At 38.5% G+C, this 21,840-nt stretch overlaps 1 long non-coding RNA gene across 1 annotated transcript; it reads left to right on the forward strand.

Annotated features, from left to right (window-relative positions):
* The first annotated feature begins 6,228 nt into the window (after positions 1–6,228).
* Positions 6,229–18,586, forward strand: LOC135220843 (uncharacterized). Its single transcript, XR_010315802.1, has 2 exons — positions 6,229–6,465; positions 13,607–18,586. It is a non-coding gene; the product is annotated as an uncharacterized LOC135220843 (long non-coding RNA).
* Positions 18,587–21,840: the final 3,254 nt, after the last annotated feature.

Consider the following 21,840-nt stretch of genomic DNA (forward strand, 5'->3'; position numbering starts at 1 on the left):
GAGAAAACTTTCTTTGCCAGATCAAACCCTCTACTGACCAATTATTCTAGATATCGCACAGGCGAACGTAGTACGTGTCAGGATAAGTGGGTTCTTCTGCTTTAATAGACCTTTACATGGTGAAGAGAACCAATATCTTTAGAAGTCTCTCGCTTTCCTCAACCTTATGAGACGTGATAGAAAATATATCGGACTCATAAGTTAATCTGGGTGCAGGTTTTAGAAAGACCTTGGCAACCCCTTTTTTATTGCACGTTTTTGGCTAGTCCCTTGAACAATGCAGCTCCTCTTTCTCCTCTTTCATTGTTATTAACAGGATGTTATATTATCCTACTCCTATGTAAAACATATAAACAAGGGAGACCTTGTAATGTTTTGGTACTGGAAAAGACTCGTAAGAGCTCTCAGTATTGGTGAGAGGCTTTTTCAAGTATTTGAACCGTACATTACGGCCTGATGTCCTAGGATAGGAATCTTGAATGATTCTCCTCGATCCTGGATCATTTATTAGGAGAATAGGATAATAATAATTTGTTGTTTTTGCTGAATAACGATGATAGAATTTTCCATTCTCTCGTTGCCCAGGCACAATGGACGGGAAGAATGATTATAAGAGAGAGGTAGCATCTACGCCATCTTTATTTTAGAAAGGGGAATAAAATTTAGTCTTTTTCCCTAAAATATAAACTCTTTACAGAATGTAAGACAAAGGGCGTCAAAGAAAGAGAGGATAATACGTTATGCCTCATTTTAGACTTAGAGAGGTTGGATTCACAGAGGTCACGTTCTTCTCACAGCAAGTTTTGGAAGTCTTTTCCAAGACAGTCTGAATATTCTTTCAGCATCTATTTTAAATGGACCTTAACAACCTCTCCACTCTGAGGCTGTCTGCGTGCAGACTGACCAGAAGTGGACATGAATGAGAGGATGTTTCAAGGTAAATGACAGTAGTCATGAATAAGATATATATGATTACTGCAGGTCGTGCTAGAGGGAATGAGAAAACTGTCCTCTTCCGATATCTCTGTGAACCACATAGCGGTTTTTTCTTCCCTTTCAGAGGGAAGAATCACCTTTGTATATTTCTGTTTATGAAAGAACGCAGTAAAAGGCTATACTCTGTCTCTATAAAGGGAATTGGAGATAGCAGAGCATTAAGATCTTCGGGATCTTATACAATACCTCTATACGACAAGACTAGGAGATCTTATAATTACAATGGGATCCTATTTGGCCTCAGATTCTGTGTTCTGACATGATGGAACTGCTCCCTCATCAATGTTTCTCTTGGTACTAAAACGACCAAAAGGACGAGTGAAATTTTGGGCTGGAATCTGGAATCAAATTCTAGGAAGACTAGGCAATGGGTTCCTACCAGCATGGTATGTTTGGCAAAAGAACTAAAACCATTTTATTCCTGGATCAACGCTTTCAGATAAAGGATTCGTTGTCCAGCAAGTATTTACGTTCTCATCTACAAAAGAAGATAAGGTTTAAACGTTTTGCTGACATGACAGAGTCTTTGGAATACGTTGAGGGCTTAAAAAACCACTTCCCAGAAGGTTCGAAGAGATATTTAAAGAGCTAGAAATCAGGAATCCTCCCAATTTCAGCTCAGAATCTCGTTAGACTTCCAGGCTCTTTCCCTGCCTTCGTGCAAGGATAGGGAAGATTTTGCAACAAGAGAACTCATCAACATGTAGGAAGAGTGCTCGTTAGCAACGGAAGTATCAAGTATGATCCTCCTCTGAGGAAGACTGGTCTCTCGGACTATTAGATTTCCTATCGTCTCTGGATGTAGCTGACTAAAATTACCTCCCCTTGTTACGGAGGCCATAAGCTCAAAGTGAAAGAATTTCTTCCACCCTTTTACATTCTCCTGATAAACGATTGTGGATGTTCAGACTTTCGGACAATGTAGCGCCAATCAGGCGCCAAATGCCAAACAGGCGTTTAAAGACGCCAGAGCAAGACAGTCCAAATAAACACTGTCATTGTCTGATGAGGAGAAGGAGTAGGCCTCCAATCTGGCGCAGATGCGCTAGAGGCGAGTAAATCAGGCAATAAAGTGTCAAAGGTGGACATCGCCAGTTTTCATCGAGACTCTTAACAAGCTCGAATCTCCAGCAAGTGGGGAGAAGTCAGCCAGGCGCGAGGAGCCAGCCAGACGCGAGGCGCCAGACAAGCGAAGCGCCAGCCAGGCGCGAGGGCGACAGCCAGACGCGAGTAAGGCGCCAGACCAGGCCAGGCGGTCGAGACGCCAGGCAGGCGCGAGGCGCCAGACTGGCGCGAGGCACCAGAAGCGCCAGCCAGGCGCAAGCCAGGCTCTGGGCTTCATCCAGAAGAGATCTATTTCAAAGAAAGCCCTGGTCTTCTTTGGAACAGTGGAATCTCTAAAGCACTTCTTGAGTAACTTGATGATTCCTTCAAACTGCTAAGAATTAAAAGCGCTTGAAGTGCGGGCTTTTAACAATTCTTGTTCTTTCCATAACAATATGTCGTGAGAGACATATTAGCTGTAATAACGGGAGATGCAACTCTGTGTTGACTTCTCTTTGCACGAAGGAGATCAAGTGGGCCCATGAGAGATCCTTCTCTCTTTGTTATACGTGTCCACGGATGCGTTGCTGGGATAGGGAGACGACACTGATCCTTAACTAGTGAATTATTTTTATTTTTTTTTTAAATTATTTTCTGGGGTTATTTGATTTGAGTTTGGGGATAGCTCTTTTCAAATTAAGCACAAACCCTTGTGTTAGGATCAGGTGATCGGGATCGGTGTTGTGCTCCTTAAATTATGCCAATAGGCATTGGTGTATTGTCAATGTAAAGTGGATAAAGGACCCCATTGACAAATGACCACTAGATTCTGTCAAGTAAGTGGATAAGACCCCATTGACAGATCTACAAGAACTCTTAGCCATAGGTCACATCCTCGCTGAGGCTCTTGAGACGAAGCAGACTACTAGCAATAGCTAGGAAGTCGACCCTTCGTCTAAACACATAGGAACCAAGGTTTTATTTATTTATTACCTACAACGTATGTTGTTTACCTGTATATTCAGTAATAGCTGTCTTTTACCCTCCACCAATGGTGTGAATCAGCTATGTATATATCTGACGGGTAAGTTGAATGTATAAAAATGATATTGTTATGATACAATAAAGTTTTATACATACTTACCTGGGGCAGATATGTACAATTAAATGGCCCACCCAGCCTCCCCTCAGGAGACAGCTGGAAGAAAAAATATGAATTAGAAAACGGGTATGGTTCCTATTCCCGCCACCCAGCGTCGGGGGGGTAGATCACCTGACCTACCTGCCGCGTGTGCCTGCGAAATTCGAATTTCTGTCGGGGACGACGGAGTAATAGCTATGTATATATCTGCCAGGTAAGTATGTATAAAACTTTATGTATCATAACAATATCATTTTTCGGCTGGTAGGCCTATAATAAATTTTTCCGCAAATTTTTAAAAAAAACTTCTGTATGTCGACGTAAAATACGTCCAGTCGGCACCCGAGAGACAAAAAATGTCGACGTAAAATACGTCCATTCGGCGTTCTTTAAGGGTTAACAAACTCAAAAACATGGGTGTTTTGTACATGAACTTTCCTGTCAGATATATACTTAGCTTTAGTCTCCGACGTTCTCGACAGAATTTCAAATCTCGCGGCACACGTGACAGGTAGGTCAGGTGGTCTACCTTTCCCGCCGCTGGGAGGCTGGTGTATGAACCAATCCCATTTTCTAATCAGATTTTTCTCTGTCGCTGGGACCGGCAACAACTGTTGTGGGTTCCTCCTGATAGTCGATTTCGCTCTCGCTTGCCTGGGATCTTTTTGGACGGATTTATTGGTGACGTACTGGATCTTTTTGGCTTGGCATACGCTGTTTGTGGACTGTTTTGATTTTGCTCTGGATTTTTCTTTAAACATGTCTGATTTGGATTCTGTAGCTAAGATTCCTGTTATGTTTAGGGTTTGTTCAGTAGATGTATGTAAGGTGAGGTTGCCGAAGGCTTCGGTGGACCCTCACACTGTTTGTATGAGGTTTAGGGGGAATGAGTGTTCATTTATTAACCTATGTAAGGAATGTGAGGGATTGAATGAGAATGAGTGGAAGTCTCTTTCTTCCTACTTAAGGAAGTTGGAGAGAGATAGGGTACGCAAAGGTTCCTCTTGAAGCTCGAGTAGGTCTCGCGTTAGCGAGTTAGAATTGGATCCTAACCCTCGTGTAGAAGTAGAACCTCCTTGCCCTGTTTCAGCTCCTGCTCCCCGCGCCGAAGCCGAGGATATGTCTTCGGAGGCGGCTGCGTTGAAAGCTACAATTCGCAGCATGGAGCTTAAGATACGCTCCTTGGAACAAGGTAAGAGTGGCAGTGATAGTGATCTGTGCAGTGCCCCCAGTGTTGTGGAGGGGGCGTCTGACCGGCTCCATAGTGCTTCCAGGCCTAGACCTCTTCCAGACTCCCAGATCCAGTGGAGGAGGAAAGTCGACAGCCGCAGGAAGGCTAGGGAGAGCCCCCACTGGTCAGGCATCCCTTCGGCAGATCCTGATGTGCGTTCCCAGGCTGCCTCGGATCGTATCAAGCAGGACATCCTTCGCCAATGCCTCTCCTCGTCTACTTCAATCAGCAGGCTTTTACAACCGCCTTTTCCTAGTTCCAAAATCCTCAGGGGGATAGAGACCGGTTCTGGATGTAAGCGCCCTGAACTTTTTTGTGAAGAAAAAGAAGTTTGCGATGGAAACCACATTTTGATGGTTGCATACCAAACTTCAGCCAATAACAAAAAAATAAAAAAGGTTGCCAAAAATGAACTCTTAATCTTGAAAACTAAGCGCGCTGTGATTTTTTGACAAAAATATTTTTTCCGCTTCCATGCTCACTCCGAAACACCTCCGGCACACGGGAGACAATTTTTATTTTACCGCTTCGGCGTTTAAGGGTTAAGTTTAATTCTTATGTCAGAAATCATCTTTTTTTGGTTGCTTAAATTTTTTGGGGCTTGGCCCGAGAATGTCATAAAATGACGCATTTAATTTTCATTTCCATTAGAAGAAAAGGTGTTAATTTCTTTATCATTAATTTACTTCAGATTTGTGATTTACTAATAATGATTACTAATTATTTTTATTGTAAGTGATATTTTTTCGCTGGTATTTTGCAAATGCGACAAGGGTTTCCCGCCACTTTTTTTCCCCGCCTTAATTTTGGTGTAATGTGCTGCTGTCCAGGTTGCTGTGCACTCATGGCAATTTAAGGGAATGTTCGTGGGTCTCAATAGTGGCGAGCACTGCCATTCTGTATTATATTATGTAATTAAGTGTACTTAAGACATCGAACCAGCTAAGTAATCTTATATAAGTTAATTTGCATGTTTGGCCAAATGTGTATAGGGGACATATAAGAATGCTAGGTTAGTTCTCGTCTGTGCGTTTGGCGACTAACAGCAAGATTTAAGGTCATATAATTCCAGTGCCTAAAATTCCTACCGTTGTTGCCTTCTTAAAGAAAATTATGTGCTGTGGACCATTTTGAGCAATCGGAGGATATAATTTCACCACAAATACTTCTATAGCCCATAAATTCACTAATGGCAACTTTTACACTGGCCTAAAACCACGGAATTGGGGCGTTCTCAGGACTTTAGTTCTGTGTCTAACTTCAAGGGGACTGTATTACATCTCTGTCTCACATGACGTCTTGTTTTGTAAATTTGCTCGTAAATATACCAAGGGGTTGCTGTTGGTTTTTTTCTTGTTTTTTACGATACCATGTCAGTTGTAAATGTAATTTTACAAAGAAAAGTGCAAAGAAATATTATAAAAAACATGTAAAAGTAAAAAGTTACTGAGTCTTCGTTCTTGGTAAATTTACATAAATACTTTTCAACAAATAGGCTAAGAATTTGTTACTAATTTTATTTTTATCTATTTTGATATTGTGTGAGCAGTAATTATAATTTTACAAAATAAAATAAAATTATTTATTAGAAAAAGCTTATATAAGTTGGTAAAATTTATGATTGTCTTGTAAAAAAAGGCCTCACAAGGGGTTGTAAATAGTTATTTTCAACTTCTTGTGGAAGGTAGGGAAAACTTTTTAGAATTTTTTTTCTCTTACCATGTACATTTGCATATCTTCCTCTTTCCATTGTTTTTTTTTTTTTTTTAATTGACGGACCTCAAACTTTACCTGTCCTGAGGAACTGCATATGGATATATTTGCCTGCCCAGTTAGGGTTAAAGAAACTTAAAATCCTTGTGATCCTAAACCTTAAGGTAAATTACAATGTAATCCTTTTTCAATCAGGTTGTGTCAGGTGTCAATGTAAGCTCAAGTGATTTATCTTCCCCACCTGTAGTAACATATGTTGAAGATAGACCTCCTGATGTATATCCTGCCAGTTCTTCAGATGGCTCTCAAGAACCTGTAACATATTATCCTACACCTCCAGGTAAGTAACATACATTGTTATGAGTATTGTTTTTAGATAAAATGGATAATTTTATGAATAAGCAGATGATAATTTGTCATATTTGGCACATGAGCATCACAAGGAAATGCAGTTTTGTGCATATCAATAAAGCAAAGTGACAGCAAGTCTAGACTGAATATGGTGCCAATCAATAACTGAAACTTGGCTCATGTAATTCCATAACTGTGTGGAAAGACAACATTTAACATCCATGATACTCTGTGAATTAGGACTTTATGTGATTTGTGCTTTACTAAATAAAAGTTGTTTTACTTACTAAAAGTTATTTGGAATACTGTGGGATAGCTTAAAAAAATAGGCTAAAGATGGAATCTCTTCCTGGAAAGCTAGAACAATAGTTTCAAGAGTTATTTTATTTCATGTAAGCTAGATAATCTTAGTGAGGCAACCTTGGCCTCAACATTATAAACGGTCTCATCCTTAGAGCGAGTGGTAGGTTCCATTCCAGAGATAAGACCTTCAGACCTTTAGTAAGATTACCGTGGTCAGTGTTTATCTCATGGTGTTTTGTTTTTTGTTTGTTTGTTTGTATGGTGTTTTTACGTTGCATGGAACCAGTGGTTATTCAGCAACGGGACCAACGGCTTTATGTGACTTCTGAACCACGTTGAGAGTGAACTTCTATCACCAGAAATACACATCTCTCACTACTCAATGGAATGGCCGAGAATCTAACCCGCGACCACCGAGGTGAGAAGCAAACACCAAACCAACCACGCCACCGAGGCGCTTCATGGTGTTTTGGCTGAGGTTAAATCCTTGATCTACAGGTCAGGACGTTCCCTTGCTGCCAGCAGGTTGAGCAAACGCTTCTGCCACTCTAAAGACCAAAGAAATACTACATACTGGAGGGTGTTGACAATCACCTCCCTGATTGGTTGCTTCATTGTGTCATCTAACAATTAACATTCTTCTTTAGAGGCTTTGTAATCCTTCATTGCCAACAAGACCAGAATTGATAATCATGTATGGCCACAGTTCATGTTACTTCATGGCTGGACCTTTGGCAGTCTGCTATGACTACCCTTGTGATGAGAGAACTACCAGCTGATGTCTGGCCCTCAGTGTAGAGGTTAGTGGTGTATAAGGCAGCAAAGCTCTTACTTTCATGGCTCCTCAAGTTGACAGTCTGTGGAGGAACCTGATTCTACATCAGACAGGATGCTTTTGTTTCCTTGCTTTTATGTCAGGTTTCACGAGATCTGTCTCTTATTGCAAAACAGTTCTATCAAAGGTTCACAATTCTACTTCTCCACAAGTAAGGACACAACCATAGAACTGACATAGGATTGATGAGATTCCTTGTTTCCTTCTGCAGCAACATTTAAATTGCCTCTGTGGGCCAAACTACCACCTGCAAGGTCCATGGGCACTCCTAAACCATCCATTTTCATTACACAGAGGAAGCTTTAGCCCTATTAGGTTAACCTGGAGCTCAAATGGCTTAGATACTTTCCAGCACTTTTAAATCTTCCCTGGTCATCCCAAGAGGCAGCAGAGGAAAGAGAAAAGGAGGGGGCCACAGACTGATGATTCCCTTCCACTGCTGCCAATTAGAGGGTTGCCATTGTGGCAGCTAAATGGAGCAGAGCCATGGGTAGCTTCAGTCCTAAGAGACTGATACAACCTTGCATTGGAGGACTGTCAGTGGCCACCACTCACTTTCCAATGCTGCAGATTTGCTGAAGTCTTCAGGTTGAAATGGATAAGCAGAAAGGTGCAGTTGATATCGTATGCCATCTGTCTCTTGGGTTTTACATCTGGAGACTTTATTTGGGAATATTTAAGATGGTCATACACAATTGGGTTATGTGATATCCTTGACAGATGATAAGAGGATGGAAATCCAGAAGGGTAGCAAAGTCCACCATTGAAACAGTAGCTCTTGAGTGTGGGGAAGGCCATTGAAGGATTGATATATTTCAAACATTTGTGGGAAGATATAGGAGGGAGAAAATTAGAAGCATGATTAATACTGATAGTAAAACACTAATGACTGCAATAAAATCATGTAGTACTGGAGTAAGTAGTAAGAGATTAAAAATTGATTTTGCAGCAATAAGAAGAACAGTAGAATCTGGAGAAATAAAGGTGAGATGGACAAAATGAAAAGGTCAAATAACTGTGCATTGACTAAAGCAGGAGTTTCAGGGTAAAATATTAGAAATTGCGTAGAGGGTAAAGAATTGGAGAATAAGGGAGATTAGAGGGGATTAGGATAAGAAGAGGTTGGAGGAGAGGGAGAGAGAGGTAAATATGATTACAGTAGTACCTCGAGATACAAAATTAATCCGTTCCAAAGCGCCCTTCGTATCATGAGTTTTTCATATCTTGGACCACATTTTACATGTAAAATGGCTAATCCGTTCCAAGCTCTCCAAAAACACCCCAGTAAATTTCATAATAAAGCTAAATTGACCTGTAAACATTGAAATACTACAACAATTTGGACCATTCAATACCTAAATTAATAACAAAATGCAAAATAACCTGTAAATAAAGTATATTAGTGTACATGGTATACAAGAAATACTTTACGTAAAATGTGGAAGCTTACCTTTCGAGTGAGGCTATCTCCGAAAGTGGCGACAGAGGAGGACAAACGGCAGATATGTACACTTAACTTTACGAAACACATAAAAAAATGTCAGAAAAACAAACTAAACTTTACAAAACACATTAACAAAACTGTAACACTTAACTTTACAAAAAACTTAAAATAAAATTTATTTTGCTTTTTTTTTATTTTTACATTTCTTTTAACTTTTTTATGCTTTACGTAATTTCAATTTCTTCACCACCGAATGGATGCCAGTCCGTTTATGGAATTTTTCGAACCACCCATGAGAAGCCTTGAACTCTTCGGCTTGGGCAATCAAATCGCCGAAAATAGCGCTGGCCATCTGGCAGATTGCCGTCTCGGTTATTGTATCGCCATCGATTTCTTTGTCCTCAATCCATACAAGAAGCAGCCTTTCCATTTCATTATGCACATGGCTCCTCTTGTTGGAGAAAATAGTCATGCCCTTGGAAGGTGTAGCTGCTTTGATGGCTTCCTTCTGCTTAAGGATGGTGCCTATCGTCGATGGATTTCGGCCGTATTCCTTAGCGATCACACTCAACCGCAAGCCAGCTTCATACTTTTTTATTATCTCCATTTTTGTCTCCATAGAAAGCATTCTCTTCTCTCTGTGAACTTCAGCAACTTTCTTGGGACCCATGGCTATACTGTACATATTTAAGTTATGTTGTACGTATACTAATTAGGTTCTCACACAACACGATAAAGTAGCACAATGAAATCACTAACAAATTTACGTTACTAAATGAAATCGTTGGACCGAACGAATGCCGCGTACGTACGATAAAGATTCTGGTACGAAGTGGCCGGGGTAGGTACGCCACCACGTATGTATAAGATGCATGATGGGAGGGATGCTGTCCAATAGGAGAGAAGGATCTCATTGCGGTGGCTAGTATCAGGAACCAATGGGAGAGCAGGAGGATGGTGGCGAGTCCACTAGAACTAAGATGGTGGCGCGAGTTTCAAAATTGTTATCGGGCGAATCTTGGACTTTCAGAAACCTTTCGTATCTTGAAAACTTTTCGTATGTAGAGCCGTTAAATTTTTCGCATTGGCTTTCGTATCTCGAGTTTTTCGTAAGTTGAGCCTTTCGTATCTCGAGGTACCACTGTATATATAAATTTCTCAAGTTTAGTCATTATTTTATTTTTATTTTTCTGTATTAGTCAAATATACAAAATGTATAAGGAGCACGTTTAATTTTATAAAATGTTTTTACAACAAAACATTCTTAATGTTTTGAAGTGAAACCACTTGTGTTGTGACGTCATAAGATGCAAGATGGTGACCATGAGAGGGTGAAATATGTAACCAGTGCAGTTTGAACCAGCGATGCATTTTGGCTTGGACTGGTAGAGAGAGCTGTGTGTGTTAGGTTGTCATGTGTGGGTTATAAGTGTTTTTTCTTTTCTGTGGTTTTAAGCAGGATGATACAGGAAGAGGAACATGAACAGGTGGGTGGATTGCATGATTTTAGCATTTTGGATGAGTTAGGCTTGGAAAAGATTCAGCCTATCTTCCAAGTGTGTCCATAACTCTGGCATTGTCTGTAGAGATGAGTGAAGTGCAAGAGACTACATAATGTATCGGAAGTCATAAGTGATCAATGGCCTGGTGGTGTAACTAAGTGAAGACCAGTAAGACTGTTTAAAAGGGAAACCACATCAGCCATGTTGAATGTCATAAAGGGCTGGGAATTTATGCTTCCTGTTGATCTGAAGGATGCATATTTTGAAATTTCCTTCCATTAGGACTTAAGAAAGTACCACCACTGTCTACAATAGAACTGCATACCAGTTCAGATTCAGTACTTCTCGCTGGCAGTGTTCCCTCAGGTTTACAAGCCTTTACTTTGTTTTTGCTTGGGCTCACTTGTACTAGATAAACTTGTGCTACCTTGATGGTTGGTCTTGGTATCCAGAGTGGCCCAGTTGCTCTTTGACAAAAGCCACCCTCTTGCATTTTGCCATGATCCAGGGATCATGAGGAGATATCAGGTATCATGCCCAAAAATCAGAAACAGCAAGCTTAGGGATGTAACTATAGTTTCTGTCCTGACAGGAACAACCACATGGGCATTGGTAGGTCATTGTCAGCCAATTGTCCATAGAGAAGCCTGTTCTTCACAGGCATATTCACCAGTTCCATTGGTGCCTGAAACAACAATCCTACCTCTTATCCTGTTCCCTTTAGCTACGAAATGGGAGATGATCCCAACTAGTTCCTAGACAACAGGAATCCCTTTGTAGGAGTTCTGCTGATCTTGCCTCAGGGGATACATCTGTTCTCTGATGTATAGAAAGAGGTACTATTCACTTACTAGTGTGTGGACAGGAAATGATCTTCATGCACACCTCAATATATTATTGGAGTTGATGAGTGAAAAATACAAGTGTTAGGCACTGCCAATGAGTGTTCCATGTACAGCTTTCAACTGGCCTCCAGTGTTACAACCATTTCCCAACTAAAAGCCTTCTCAAGAGCGGGCAGAGTTTTCCTTTTTTTTTTTTTTTTTTTTTTTTTTTTTTTTCTTGTATGATATTTGTTTCTAATTTGTTTTTCTCATATATTAATCACATCATCATCACTTAAGGGGGCCGGCCAGAACCCCTATATATGGTGGTATAGGGCGAAAAATGCAAAGTCATGAAAAAATTCATGGCAATTGAAAATATGTATACGAAATATTTCGTCAAAGTTCCTCTTACTTTCGTAATTACAGGGTAATTAGTAAACATAACTCAATAAGCCTAAAACATTCAGCCATACAAGAAAATGCAATATTTCTTTTGTTATCGTAAATTTTGATAATTATTGTCAAAGAAATTGTGAGAAATAGCATCTGTAGAGATTCCGTGGGTCACAGAGGGAAGTATCAAGTTCAACCATGATCAGTAGGAGCACAGACGTCAAGTAGACTACACGTTCGAGTTTCACCTCTGACATTCGCTTGCTTTTTACATATGCTTATCTATGTTTCAGCAAGAATTTCATCATGCCAATGAGGAAAAGACAAGGAAAACATCTCGCTAACATAAAGATGAAGAAAATTCGCTCTAATATGATTACAGAATATCATAATGTATGCGATATTAGCGTAGTTAGTGAAGAGAGAGGGGAGGGTTGCATAGTAAGTAAACGCGCCCGTCTTGCCTGAAGCACACGTCACACTGTCCCCAAGGGTACGATCTTTGGGGAAAGGGATCTTAATTTATGATAAATAACATAGTTTTGGTTTATTTATACCCAAAAAGGAATATGAAATTCATAATAATCATGATTTATTAACATTGTCTTTGTAAAAAGAGAGTACAACTTCGAATTTCACCTCTTGACATTCTCTTGCATTTACTTTTGTTTATTTTTGTTTTGGCAAGAATTTCATCATGCCAAAACGGAAAATACTAGGAAAACATCTAGGTAACATACAGAAGAAGAAAATTCGCTGTAATAAGCCGAGTTAGTGAAGGAGAAAGAGAGGGGTTGCGTAGGAAGGAGTGCCCCAAGCTACGATATATTAGCAAAGGGATCATCATTTATGATTAAATTATGATGAATATAATAGTTTTGGTTTATTAATACACACAAAAGAAATATACATTCATAATAATCATTATTTATTAACATTGTTGTTATAAAAATACGAAGAAAAACTTTGAACGCCCGTATCTCAAAACTATAATTATTGACCTTCAAAATCTATCTTCTCACTTAGTTTTAAAGCTATAACATTGGAATTTGGTATATAACTCAGAAAGACGTTATAGAACAATCAAATGAAGCCATTTTTTCCAATTTTTGTTTTGTCTTTTTTTTATAAATTTTGTTTTCCTAATTTATAGGGTTTATTTTTTTCCCATAATGAGAAATTCATAGCTAGCAAAAAAATGACTTTTAGAAAAAACACTCCTCATTTGTCTACATCAGGTCTATATATGGGAGTAATCCCAGGTCTTAATATTAAGTATCAAGGGAGGAGATAGAATTTGAAAATGGTTATTTTCGGGATAAATCGCCCTGGCGTCACAAAACCGAAGGTCAGAGGCAAAAATCATATGCGTTTTGGAGATGTCCCAACTCGCCTTATTAAGTGGTATGAATATGAAAGTCCTGTCCTTAAAGAATGGCATTAGCCGGCCAGCCCCCTTAAGAGAAGGCACCAATTGGTAAAAGGTAAAATATTAATTTTATATCTAATCTATGCTAGATTAGAAACACAAGTAGTAATGTTATATTTTACGAGTTTTCTTCTCTGTAACCGTAATGCACTGCTTCATGCTGGAAAATGATTATATATATTTGTAGTTATGGAAGCTGTCATTCAGAATAATCTGATAATTTAACTTACTTTGTGGTCTTATTAGCATTTAATTTTGTGATAGTATAGTCCTCTGGATTGTCTAATTTTATTGTTGTTATACAACAACGATAAAATTAGACTTACATAGTTGCATTAATCCATAGACCCATCTTACATGGTTTTTTAAAGGACTTTTTTTCTTTTTCATTTTCTAGGGTACGTAATGGCACCACCATGGATGTGGATGATGATGTAAAATATTTTTAATGTGTTTGGATGTAGATGATGAATGATTTTATTAATTCTCTAATTTTATGCTATAAAAAATTCCATATGTATAACTTAATTGTGTGCCTTTGTCTTTATGAGATAACTTTCAATACATGTCATTACAATTCTGATGTTTAGAGACCATTTTGTATCAAGGTTGTTATATTAGAATTGAATAGTAATAGTGTACATATATAAAATTAGTATTTTTCATGTTTCTTCTACTGAATATTCAATGAATAAATACTGTTTCTTGTTTAAGTGAAGACATTTTGAGTGTTAGAATTTGGCACAAATTATATATGATTAAAGTAAACATTCCACTTGTTCCTTTTATTTCATAAGAATTATAAAGAAAAAGGCGGTTATTGTGCAAAAGTTGAAAGTATTTTATATTTTTCCCATTTTAGAGGCACTGCAGCACATTACATTTTCATAAATACAGTAACATGTTTGCAATGTATATAATTTGGTATATACTTGCTTAAAAGGTCAGTGGCCATCTCTGTACTAAGTATGGGTCTCATTTATTTAATTCTATTTTATTTATTAGTTCTGGTATAGATTCCCACTAGAAAACATGATTCCCTAATAATAATATTATTATTACTGTTTCTTCAGGAAGTACTATTTTTTTTTAACTTTTTTGAGGAAGTCCCTTTTTTTAATTTAGAAATTTGTGTTAAAATGTATTAATACTACACTACTGTGTAAACTGAACCAAGTGCCTTAATGGTGTCCGTCCCAAACTAGTTGTTGTTTGCCTTACATTGTAAAATCTAGTATATCTAGTCTTAAATCAAAGCTACATTTTGTAAACATGTTTACTACAAGTTTTGTACTAATTGTAGACTGTATTTGAACATTTTTATCACAACGTTTCAATGTGAAAATGGGCTTAAAGTTTCTAGTGAAATACACTGAAAATTTAAGGAAATTTTCTTGCTGTACTTATAAAAAGTTTTCAAGCACAAATGTAAGTACTTTACATAATAAGTTTACAAGCACAAATATATGTCCCATACATACTTGTTATGTAACATTAATTAATGGTTTCAGGCCATTGTAAAATTAAATATATATTTATTTGTTAATTTATAGGTCTGGTATTAAGTACCTGTAATGAAAAATTATTTCTTTTCCTTAAGTACTTGAATTGTTGTTTTTTGTCAAAGGTGTAACATTTGTTTTTGTCAGATACTCTATTTTGTTGCCATTTAGTTGCAGACATTTTATTCTATTAAGTGGCATATAAAAATATTTAGTACTGCAATAGCACACTATTGTAATTTTGTATTTGATAACTATGATTGTGTGATATCATAAGACTAAATTCTGTTATCTAGTCGTAGAGATTGAGGATACTTTTTGTAAAAGTTTGTATTTACTGCCATTTTCCAAAATTAATAAATGTAAAAATAAAAGATAAGATAACTTTTATACTTTTTATGTAACATGGCAGAGTAATTCAAGAGACCTAACAATTTTTCCAAAGTTTCAATAAAAGACCTGTTGAGTGGGGAAAGTTTAATCTTAATTATTATGAAATACTGTAACTGCTTCCCTTATGACGAGTTACTCCAAGACCAGAAAAAAAAGATTATTGGAATTTTCATAGGAATGATATGATTAAACTTTTGTTCATCTAGAAACCAGTTACTACTACTATTCTTATGATATAAAGATTAACTGTGAAACTTAAATTAACATGACCAAAATGCCATAATCAAATTTAAATTAAATTACTGGTTCTTTCATGTTTACAAAGTTCACTGTAAACTCACCACTCATAAATAGCTTTTATTCTGTGTAATGACTCTCTTAGCTGAACCAGATTTCTGAATTCTGGCAGCAAAGTGCTGTCATCACACAAGGCCTTTTTCTTTTCCATGTGATCCATTGCACACTGATATTTTCCGAGTTATTCTTCCAAAATTAGCATCAATTGCATTTTCAGGATTTGCCATTATTTTTATTCTTTAATTCATGTATATTTCTTCATTTTGATGGTGTTTTGTAATGATTTGCAAATAATTGTTTTGTTTTTTCTAGGCCAGTGTTGTCACTTAACATTGATTAGTTACTCAAGTAATGTCGTTATGTTTCAGTGACTAATTTCCGCAATTTCAACCTGGGAATTGGTTTTTTATCATTTTATTTAGGTTATTTTCTTTTTTTTCTGCAGTCATGAAATTCTTTCAGTAATAATTTTTAGTAACAATTTTTTTTCATATTACAGTTTTTTCCTGTGAGTAATTTCACAGTAACGGTATATTTAATTCTTGGTTTATCATTTTGTGTTTTTTTATTGCAGTGCTGATTTCTACATTTTGTTTTTGGTATTAGTTTACGGTTAATAATCTTTCATTAATTTTTAACATTTTTAAATTTTGCACATTTTATGGTTTTACATTCCCTGTTGTGTGTGGTTTTGGGAAATTTTATCCATGATTTTCATTATCCCACAATGTAATTTTTAGGGTGTGGAGATATGCTTGTAGCTCAGTTATATCTTGTCAACTTAGTAAAATATAAAGTAATGTGTATTTTGCTAACATACAAAACTGATGGTCTTTACATAAGGTTTACCATACAAACATGAGCTGGAACGGCCATTTATCTTTCAAACAAGGTCGTTAGCTACCAAGGGTAGAGGGGAAGCCCTGCCCACTCATCAGTCTGCACTTCACTTTGCCTTTTAGCCCAGATACCAGAATGAGCGTTGGCTTAGGTGGGCAGTAAAGACCTTCAGGTTTGTGTGGTAGGAAAATTATAAATTAAAACTTTGTATTTGTTCCTACACAAATACAAATTTTTGGTCTTTACATAGAAGACTTACCCATTGAAGGGTAGAGCCTGGGAAAATCTCCAAACTAACTGGAATTTCTACCCAGCTGGGAATCTTCTCTGGTCTTGAAGAGCTGAGAAAGGAGTCCTTTACGTCTAGCGTGTTGAACATATAGGATGTTCAACTGTCCGACTTCGGGGCATGAATTAATGAGTTTGCGTCATTAAATTGATAAAAAGGCTTGGATGCGTGCATAATGTCGGAGACAATAAAAGGCTAATGAAAACTAACAGGTTTGTTTCATTGACAACCACTCTCCCCCTTGCTAGAGAGAGGGGGGAGGACTTTTATCTAATAATCTACAATAGCTTATAGACAGGAAACTCAGTTATCTAGACTTGATTGCATTACACACCTGTTCAGAATGTGATGGCTCACAACCTGGCTCTCTGCCCTACGAGAGAGAGGTAAAAAATGAGATAAAAACTTAAAAGACCCTTTTTTGATTGTGCATTCGCTGTCTTGTCCTCATGGAGTAAACCTTTCCATGGTCTGTCCAGAGCTCCATGGTGCCCAGACTAATGTCAAAGAATTCTCTCAACTACATTAAGGGGTCAGTTGCCTGATGTATCTTCTAAACTGCCTTCTGTCAAAGGCATCCTCCACCAACATCAGTCATGGTTTATTGTTTGGGTAAGGGGATTTTACTACTGCATGCCCTTGCAGTCATCAACCACAATTATTGGTGGTAATCCTTACCTTTGACTAATAAGTTCACCTGCAAGGCAGCAGATTCGACAGTTATTGGCAATGGGCCTAGCCTTTTATACTAATGTAAGACTGCAAGGCAGAAGCTGCCATTTTGGTTGCTTTACGACATGCAGGACCTATGGTGGTAGTATTCTTACACCAACACCACAGCACGTGATAGAGTGTAAATGGACTCAGGATAAGAATGCACTTTCTATTATCCTCAGCAAATGCTAATACCCAGTTTTCCTACTACATCAAAACTACAAGAAGAAATGGTTGTGCGCATATGCACAGTCATATTGTTTACATACAACCAAAATCCGACCAAGACGCCATTCCTTTCTCAGGTCATGCAAGAAACCAGAGCTCGTAGAAATCCATTCTTTGCAAAGTGCATAGTTTTAAGTTCTAGTTTAAACAAATTTTTATTTAGACTGTAGAGCAATAATTTATTGTGAGTGAAAAGCCATAATCGGCTTATTTCATCAGAGCTTCTTACGATTCATGATCGTTAGGCTGGCTCCAAGAATGTTGTTCTTCATTTTTTAATTTCATTACAGAGATTCATGGAAACACAGTTGAAAGCTGTGTACAATTTTAAGTTTCAGTTAAAAATTTTTAGTTTATGTGAAACAATGATTTTAGCATTTGTGAAAAGCTGAAAACCATCACTTTTCACCAGTACTACAAGTCGGCACTAGCAATTTATGACCGTTATCTCCGAGAGTTTCATTCTTTGCTTATTAATTTCATTACCGAAGTTCATGGAAACTTCCAACTTGAAAGCTGTGTATGTAATTTCAAGTTCCATCTAAAAAAAATTTTAGTTTAGAGTGTGAAACAATGATTTTATTGTGTGTGAAAAGCTGTAAACCAATGGCTACACATCAGCGCTTCTTACAATTTGCGATCATTAGCTGCTTGTAGAAGCAAATGTTATTTTGAAGAATTTATCATTCTATTTGTTAGTTTTATATAGAGAAATGTTTCACAATTATTATTAATATAATAGATAATTGGACGTTTCTCCTTCCCCTTCTTCCAGGCTTATTTCTACTGTTTTCTCATCCACTGATACTGATGCCTTGTCTCCTTCCTTTTCTTCCTTGGATTCGTCTTTGGAAGCGTCGGGAGTTGCTCTGGGTAATTTTATGTATAATGCTGCCCTGTCTCTCTCAGGCAGGGAATATATTAATAATAATAATAATAATATGCAGGTAGGAGACCCTCCCTCAAACATGTTTTGTTAAAAAGGATGGCAGCATCAGTGAAATTGATTTTATATGTGGTCTTTTCAATTCTTCTTATTACTTTCTTCTCATCAGCATCAGGGGTGATATTTGCTAATAGCTGGCCAATGTTCATAGTCTGGTTAAGGAAATGTCGTATAAAAAAAAAAAGGATTTTGACAAAGGAAAAATCTATTTCTGGGGGGAAGACCTGTGTCGCCCAGTGAAATGTTCCTATAGCACTCATTTCTAGGTATAAATAAATGCTAAATATACCAGAGAAAAAGCCATATGGAATGCCAGAGTTACTACCTCTGGCTCGCTCACCCTCAAAGGGTGTCGGTATAGCATCAGGGGCAAGTGGAAGCCACTATCACAGATACTTCACCAAATAGATCTCTCCTCTCTCAAAATCCCCCTCTGCAGAGGTGCCGTTACAACGGCTACTTTCCGCTCGCTACTAATACTGCCTCTGCCAAGAAGGCCATTCCTGAAATACGCACCCAAGCTTGGGCCAGCTAAAGGGTGGGAGATGAAAAAGAGAGGGATGGGTTCACTGGGCGACACAGGTCTTCCCCCAGAAATAGATTTTTCCTTTGTCAAAATCCCTCTTCTGGGCTCGACCTGTGTCGCCCAGTGAAATAGTAACAGAGAATGGGCCATACAAGCTTGGAAATAGAATGTAAACAAAAAACTTTATATGAAAGGTAAAATAAAAATTCCTTATAATTATTGTTTTAATAATCCAAGTTAAGGATAGCAAAATACAATTGGTAGATAACATCTATTATGACCAAATCCCTACCATCACCAGGAAAAATACAACAGGTAATGAACATAAAAAACAAACAAATTAATGAACTATGTACAAGTACAGGAGTGGGTTGATAAGCAATCCAGTCCAGAACAAAAGGCAAAAAAGGCAGGGATTACAAGTGAGGCAGGTAGTTGAGAGGGAGTACCAAAAGGTAATTAATAGCACAAACAATGATAATAATAATATACAAATTTACAAATACATAACTAGGCTGTATCAGGGGAGACAATGTTTCCTGCAGCCACTGCCGAATATTTAAGGGCCTCTAGAGACTTCAGGTAGTGGCGTTTAAATACTGTCGGAGATTTCCAACCCATATATTTTTTTAAGATCATCGAAGTTCATATGAGGAAAATAATTAACTGAGGTAGCCACTGCTCGGATATCATGGACATGAGGAACTGAATCCAGATTGGCTTGTTTAATAAAATAAAGAATTTGTTGTCTGATGGCCTTCAAGGAAATGGTTCACCATTCTCTCTAATAAAAAGAGGACCTGAAGACTTTAGAAGTTCTGCCCAGATAAAATTTTAATGTAATAATAGGACATAATGATGGGTCCTGTGGAAGAACGACAATCTTCCACGGAGACCATCTGTTCTGTGGGTCTTCATTCTTTGCTAAAAAATTTCTGATCTGGAGAGAGCAGAACTTCTCCTGACGGGAGGAAATCGATATGATTTGGTTCTCTAGAGAGAGCCGACAGTTCAAATATTCTGGCACCTGAGGCCAGACTCATTAAAAAAAGGGATTTTGACAAAGGAAAAATCTATTTCTGGGCAGTGACCTGTGTCGCCCAGTGAAATGCTCCTATAGCACTCATTTCTAAGGTATAAATATTGCTAAGTATACAAGAGAAAAAGCTATATGGAATGCCAGGGTTATACCCGGCTCGCTCACCCCTTTATAGGGTGTCGGTATGGATACTGGGGCGTGTGAAAACCACTACCAGAGGTCCCATGCCAATTAAGTCTTCTCCTTTGTCAATTTCCCTCTCTCTAAAGAGGTGCCGTTCTATGGAGGAGAAATGATAGTTTATATTTGACATCATCTCTAAAGGTTGTCGGTGTGATAGAGAGGAGAGAGAGAGGAGGAGAGAGAAGAATGAATCGGAGTGGTTAAATGGCGGTCGGAAGCATGTCTGTTGTGGCGCTCTGTAGTAAGTCAGGGGAAGTCTGTTACTAGAGTCGGAAGGAGCAAGGCAGTTAGTGAATTCGCAGAGTTGGTTTGGCAGCATTTGTCCGTGGTTAGTTGATTTTGTGGTATTTGATTGATTTTGGTGTTGTAAGGTTGTTGTGCGTGTGTCTGTCTGGTTTTGGTGAAGTTGAAGAGGTTGGGGGTGCATTTTCGGTGTCTGTGAGTGGTGGTTGGGGCAGTGTTGGTTTTGGCGGGTTGTTGTGCTTCTGTAAGTCGTGTGGTTGTCGTGTTCTTTCGGGCTGTTGGTGTTCGTCTGCAGTGATTTGTTGGGTTATTGAGTTGTTGTGGGGTTGTGGGTCACAGGTGGTTGGGTTGTGTTTGGTTGTCGGCGGTGGTTGTGTGTCGGATAGCCTATAGCCTATCCAGCGGACAGCACAGCCTAGCCTATCTGGAGCCAGAGGTGAGTACCTGTTTGTGTTGTTCTGTATGTAGGGGTCAATTGTCCTGCTGTATTTTGTAGTGTCAAGAGGAAAGTGTGATTGAGGGTGGGTTTGGTAGCCAGACAGATTAAGTTTATGTGGGGGAGATTTGCTGCTTTCTCATAAGCTTGTGATCCCGCCACATTATTTTTTGGCGCCCGAACAGGGACTGCTGGTGTGGCAGCTGCAGGACGATTGGTCTAGGCCAGTGTGTGTGAGTGGTGAGAAAGTTTGGGATGGAAGGATTGAGTGAGGTGGAGAGGGAAGTAAGAGGACTATTGGAAGTGGAGAATGAGAGGTTGAGGGTTGAGTGTGAGGAGCTGAAGAGCGAATTATAGGAAATGAGAGGAATGCTAAGGAGTACAAAAGTGGAAATGAAAGAAGAAGTGAAAAGAGCGGAAGAGAGAATGGTTGAGAAAATGGACGAAAAATTCTTAGTGATGATGAATGCAGTGCAGGAGATGATGAAGGGGTTCATGGGAGAGGGAGCTGTAGGAGGTAGGCCTACTAGGTTTTGTGATAGGCCAGAAGTGGTAAAGACATTGGAAGAACGAGTGGATGAAACTATGAGTAACGAAGGTGACTTGTTTGTGATAGGTAAAGGAAAGAAGGCAAAGAGACAGGATAAGGATAAACCTGAGAACAAGAATAAGAAGGGGGCTGAGGAAAAAAAGACGACTAAGGGAAAGAAGGCTAGTAAGGATGACAGACAGGATGAGACTAGGACTGAATACATTGGGGAAAGGGCTGAGAGTGATTTGGATAGCGGTGAGTGGAAACAGGTGGGTAGAAAGAAAGGTAAGAAGAGCGTAATCAGGAGCATGGATGTTAGTATGGAAGTTGATTCGCTGTATTCCGGGGAGGTTAAGAGGGGTCAGAATGTTAGTAGCGAAAGTGAGAGTGAGCGGGAAGTACGAAAGGCTGTGTATATGAGAGATACCTAGATGTGCACAATATGAGGAATATAGTAGTAGGG

This window comes from Macrobrachium nipponense, chromosome 2 (assembly GCF_015104395.2).
Source record: "Macrobrachium nipponense isolate FS-2020 chromosome 2, ASM1510439v2, whole genome shotgun sequence".
Lineage (NCBI taxonomy): Eukaryota > Metazoa > Arthropoda > Malacostraca > Decapoda > Palaemonidae > Macrobrachium > Macrobrachium nipponense.